At 41.8% G+C, this 5,414-nt stretch overlaps 1 protein-coding gene and 2 long non-coding RNA genes across 6 annotated transcripts in view; 2 read left to right on the forward strand and 1 right to left on the reverse strand.

Annotated features, from left to right (window-relative positions):
• Positions 1-5,414, forward strand: part of LOC127604822 (growth arrest-specific protein 7-like) — a 40,125-nt gene that overhangs the window by 843 nt on the left and 33,868 nt on the right. The window lies entirely within an intron of this gene.
• LOC127604828 (uncharacterized) lies at positions 713-4,087 on the reverse strand. Its single transcript, XR_007963418.1, has 2 exons — positions 4,002-4,087; positions 713-1,368 (listed from the first exon to the last, which is right to left on the reverse strand). It is a non-coding gene; the product is annotated as an uncharacterized LOC127604828 (long non-coding RNA).
• Positions 4,351-5,304, forward strand: LOC127604829 (uncharacterized). Its single transcript, XR_007963419.1, has 2 exons — positions 4,351-4,648; positions 4,806-5,304. It is a non-coding gene; the product is annotated as an uncharacterized LOC127604829 (long non-coding RNA).

The raw sequence follows: 5,414 nt of genomic DNA on the forward strand, positions 1-5,414 counted from the left end.
ATTGCATGACTAAAACATTTGTCATTTCACTTCAGCTATTTCATCAAACAAATTGACATGGAAAGGTAAACATTTGCACATCCACGGATGAATTGTTTCCCCGTGCTGTGTTTATCAAATGTAGTCAAACCTCCTCCAGTGACTGTGCTGAGTGGCCGCACACTTCCTCATTCCACTCGCATTCCATTGACATTCTCAGGGCTCCTCTCTGTGCGCGTGAATGCACTGGCTGCTCTCGTTCCTCACGGTCACCCCCTCCTCACTTTCACACTTGAGAGAAATGTGGGCGCTTTGTTGAAAGTGTATCCCTGAAAAGGAAGTTTGGTCTCGTGAGCGTGATGTAGAAGGCAGACAAGAGTGACAGCTTGTACAGCTTTCTTGCGCAGGCAGTGCAAAGCATCACAGCATGACTGCCTGTCATGCATGATTGTTTTTCCGAGCAACCGACAAATTTGGACCGGTTGATGTTAGCCCTGTGGCCCGTTTAACACAGAATGATAGAATCTGTGTTTGCGCCGAATAGTGGGCTGTGTGACTTATCACAGTCTCAGTTCTTTCGCGGTATCTCTCACTGAAACTGTGGTTGGATATTTGTGATGTTTGAGTTGAGTTTCTCCTTTGAATGACTCACCCACCTTTCGGTCATTGAATGGTACAAACTAAATTGAGAAATTTGCTGCTGACTCTGTGCGAGAGGTTGGGTACATCCTGCCCTGTTTGCTAGCTAATCGTACGGCAATTACAGTATAAAATATGACATGAGAGAATTGGCCAGAAGAGGAATGTGATTATTTTTATTACATTGATATCAAAACTGCACCGTGTTGAAAATTGAAATATTGATGACCACTGAGTGTTGTGTACTGTTCGTTTTCATAAACATTCAAACACTACGGCAGGATTTTAATTCTTTTGAGTTGGGATTGGCTTCTGGTGAATGTTTTGGGATTCCAGAAGTGCGATAACAAAAATATTTACTACAGAAAAAAAAAAAATCGCACCGACAAAGTATCAACTGAAATCGCTGGTCGCGAAGAACCAAGAAAAACACAATGAATGAAACAAAACGCGCTTGCAAAGACAAGGTTCAATAGAACACAGACAATACACAAATGACATCAAAAGTACAATAACGTGAAGACAATGATGAAGAGCAATGACTGAATGACAAAAATGTTTACAACAATCTATGAACAAAACAAGAGCGACAACAAATAGCATCGACAGGTCTGGAAAGTAACACTTAAGCACAACAGTGAGTAAAGTCAATAATCCAGCTCGGCAGTCCTTAAATACACCGCAAGGCTTGATGGGAAATGAGGTACAGGTGCGCCTGCTGGAGGGAAACGCCCACCACCACAGCTGGGGCTGAACACAAAATCAAATTAAACAAAACATGACAGTGACATGTATTTTAGAAAAAAAAATATATACAGTTTTGATTAAAACGCATTGTAGCGCAATAGAATACAAAATGTACGGGACCGAATGTTTGACAAATAAAAAAAAACAGCTCTTTAAGCATAAATAGAAAGGTATTTGTTCTTAAAAGTTAAATTCAAATCAACTGTAGTTAAAAAAATGGACGGTACCTGAAAAATAAATAAATACAGCAATGGATTGAAAAACTGGTAGATTGAGTGTTAATGTTGCCAATTTTTTGTGTTTTTAAATATATCGGGTTTTTTTCACATAGCATTACAGAGGTCCACAAGTGGAACTCATGATTTGAAAATACAAATATGGCCGACAGGTATGCTTTTACTGCAGTTTAGCTTTAGAGCGGGTGGTTATTCGATTTTATTTATTTATTTTGTTTTTGCATGTTCATTTGTATTATTTGGGCAGACGCGGGTGTCTCTACATCACCCTCAGTTTTGATAATGTCAAGCTTGCATGGCCGGGATACCGTATGTCCGATCCCTGCGTTTATGCTGAACTAGCTGGTGCGCCGCCCTGCGGGCGGCTCATCAGCTAGTTCCTTCAGAAGGCTGGTAAGGTGGTGGTTCGCCGCCCTCCGGGCGGCTCATCAGCTAGTTCCTGCGGAGGGCTGGTAAGGCAGGCCTTCGGCCCACAAAAGTGTTGTTGCTTGGTTCAACTTTTTGTTCATCTTCATTGCTTATCGCGAAAATAAACAGATGTTTAGCTCTACTAAATAACTAACAATTTTATTGCAATGCTTGTGGGTAGACAACATTTTTTCGCTAAGATGTCCGCGCGATCGTAGTGAGCCACTGCCTGGGCGGCGCAGTGGCGGTGCGCAGCGGTGCGGTGAAGTAGGTACGTTTTGAAAAGGGACAGACGGAAGGACAGACCGCATGCGGGACGACACGCAATATATATATAGATATGCATCGGCAGATATCTTAAATGTATCAAATTCATATCCACTTGTAAGAGTCCAGTTCTCGATTTGAAGATTGTGCCATTTGAGCGCAAAATATATGGGATTCCGACACTTGAACCACACATCAAACCTTTTTGTCACAGTAAAAATTCAATCAAATCAACACACTACGGATAATGAATGAATGACTTGATGTGTCGCTATTTTAATGCCCACATTATGATGTGATAATATATTTTTTGCTTAAATGACAGTCTGTCATTCCATGATGAGGTTGCCAGGGGAACTCAAATCAATTTGCAACAAGCTGTTTGGTATGTCGATCCACTTAGTCCCTCATATTGCTTCTCTCAGTGGAGTGTCAGCTGTGTTCATAATGAAACCCAAAAGTGAGGTGTGGGCTTCCCGCAGAGGCTTTTGTGGCATTCCTGGTGTCAGATCTGTGCTGTGAAGCAGCCAGAAGCTCGGCAGGCCAGCCAACAAGGTGCTTCCTAGCAGGAAAACAAAAAACAAAAAAAATGTCATTTGTGTCATCACGCACATACTTATGTAGGTTTTGCATACGACCGTGAAATGTCAGCTGGTTAGCCGTGACACACCCTCTTTTCAACTGGCCTTAAGACGACGCAACTCATTTGCGGTTTTCACATATCTTGGGGTCAAAGCTGTCAGCGGGGCCTCGGAACAATTTGCTGTACATCTTGCCGGCAAGTAGCGGCTGCTAACTGAAAAAGCTGTTTGTGTTGTGGTAACAGCCAGAAACATTTTTCACAGTGACACATTATAGCTACCAATTTGGGGTTTTTGAGGCAAAAGAAACTTTTTTTTTTGAGACTTCATCTTACGCTGGAGGCATGTCACTGTTTCTAATTTGAGTTGTGTTTTGAAAAAAACATTAGCTCGGTCGGAGTAATTATAGTTATTTTCATTTGGCCTTGCTTTATTTACCGTTTGATTCGTCATGATCTAAATGGAAGATAACTGGAGTTTTGTAAGGACATGTCAAATATACTACTAACAATTGTAAAAATAACGACTACAACCAGAACTATTTCTATCACGACTTGAGCGGTTGTATTATCTTCCAAGTGATTTTCCCGATAACATCATGCAGTCGACGCAAATTTAAATAGCAATTTGAACGGAAATTAAACGGTTGTTGAGGGCCACCTTAATTATATTAATGCATTCATATGAAAAAGTTGTATTTAAAAAAAAATGCTGCTTGTGTTGTTGTTTCACGTGCTATAATTCAGAAATCAAAATGATAAACAAAATTATTAGCAGAATTACTTATATACTTGTTAAAAATGTGCATCAATGTGTCGATTTTTATTTTATTTTAATTAAGCACCAACTGCTTACTCATATTTGACACCGTTCGGGAACAAACGTAATGGGGATCGGATGTCACAAACGTAGACACAAACAAAATCCGCACAAAAAAATATTTATTTGAGAACAAAAGCGCGCCGACTAAGTATAAACAGAAATCGCCTGTCAAAAAGAACCAAGAAAAACAGTACATTAACAAAACCGCTTGCAAAGGCAAACAAATAGCAAATCCGAGATTAAACAATAAACAAAATGACAAGAGTCCAGTTTCACGAAAACAAAAACATGAGCAAGGTCAAAGACAAAATAACATACTTACAAGGACTTTTGAGCAAAAATGATCAACACTTGAGCAAGAGCAGCAACAACGTCAATAATCCGACAAAGACACGGGATCTTGGAAGTGGGGCAACTCGGGGAGGGACGATGGACAACAGCGGACGGCGGCCATCATGCGTGTGGGTCGGCGGCGAACCCGGCCATTCTTTGGTTCAACCGGCCTTGAAATATAACGCATGTTCGGGAATCTCCTGAAATCCTCGACGGCCGCCACGCCCCCGCGTGCAACTGCTGCTGAAATAAGTATCGCAGCAAGGTGTCCCAATAATTTTTTTTGTCAGCAATCAATGCAGGCGACGTACAGTATATAAGATAAGAAAACCTTTTTTCGTCTCGCAATGGAGAAATTCCAGATTCACAGCTATGCAGTGTTTCGGGTTTTACACAATTTATGCGCTTGAATAATTCTCATCTTCTAAATCAGGGAGATGGATGATAACAAAATAGTCTTTGTCAGCTGTAAGGACTGGCCTACACATGTGTGCGTGCCCCCCCACCTCCCCCATGCCCCCCCACACACACACGCATTCGCACAGAGGACCTAAGTAGACAATGCCGGCAGTTAGTCTGAGCATATGTGTGCATACACTGCACAGCGTCAATGTCTGAGTGTGTGTGTGTGTGTGTGTGTGTGTGTGTGTATGTGTGTGTGAGAATGTGCATCCTCCTCCTTCAGTGTCGCAACAGTCTCCCACATTTCCTCAACGTATCACAGAATCTCTGAAAGGGTGGTCCTCGCTTTGGAGGCCTTTTTTACTTGGTCCTCACTGTGCCACAAGTGCAGGAATCTGTGTGTGTGTGTGTGAGAAAATGTGCATCCTCCTCCTTCAGTGTCGCAACAGTCTCCCACATTTCCCCAACGTATCACAGAATCTTCAAATAAAGATTGTGTCCGAAAGAATAGCCTTGTTGTTCTTTCGCCTTCCAAGCACTTCATTCTCCTTCTCTCTTTTCCACCCGCATTCACTTCATTCTCCATCCTGTCAAATCTTGGATACATTTGTCAGTCTAGGTTAGGCAGCTTAGTGGCTCAGTCTCTGTGTGAGAAATTTCTCCCCGGGCTGTATTATTCACGAGGTCTCAACGCCTGCTGAGCGATCCCAAAGGAGTTGGGAAGTCTGTGCTCCAAATAGTGGTTACAGTACATTTGCTACCAAAGGCCTGCTTATATCAATGGCGATGATGGAGTTACGACTCCCTCGAGAGACTGTGTGGGAGTTTGTGTCAGAGTGTAGCCTTGTTTTGTATTGGTAATGAGCAAACTTGGATTTTAAGATGACACATGCATTTTTAAAAAAATGTTATTTGAAAAGTAAAGCCCCAGAAATACACTGAAGTCAATGGAATTTACAATACAGTACACGGTGAAGCAATGCTAATGAAGTCAGCCATT

This window comes from Hippocampus zosterae, chromosome 7 (assembly GCF_025434085.1).
Source record: "Hippocampus zosterae strain Florida chromosome 7, ASM2543408v3, whole genome shotgun sequence".
NCBI lineage: Eukaryota > Metazoa > Chordata > Actinopteri > Syngnathiformes > Syngnathidae > Hippocampus > Hippocampus zosterae.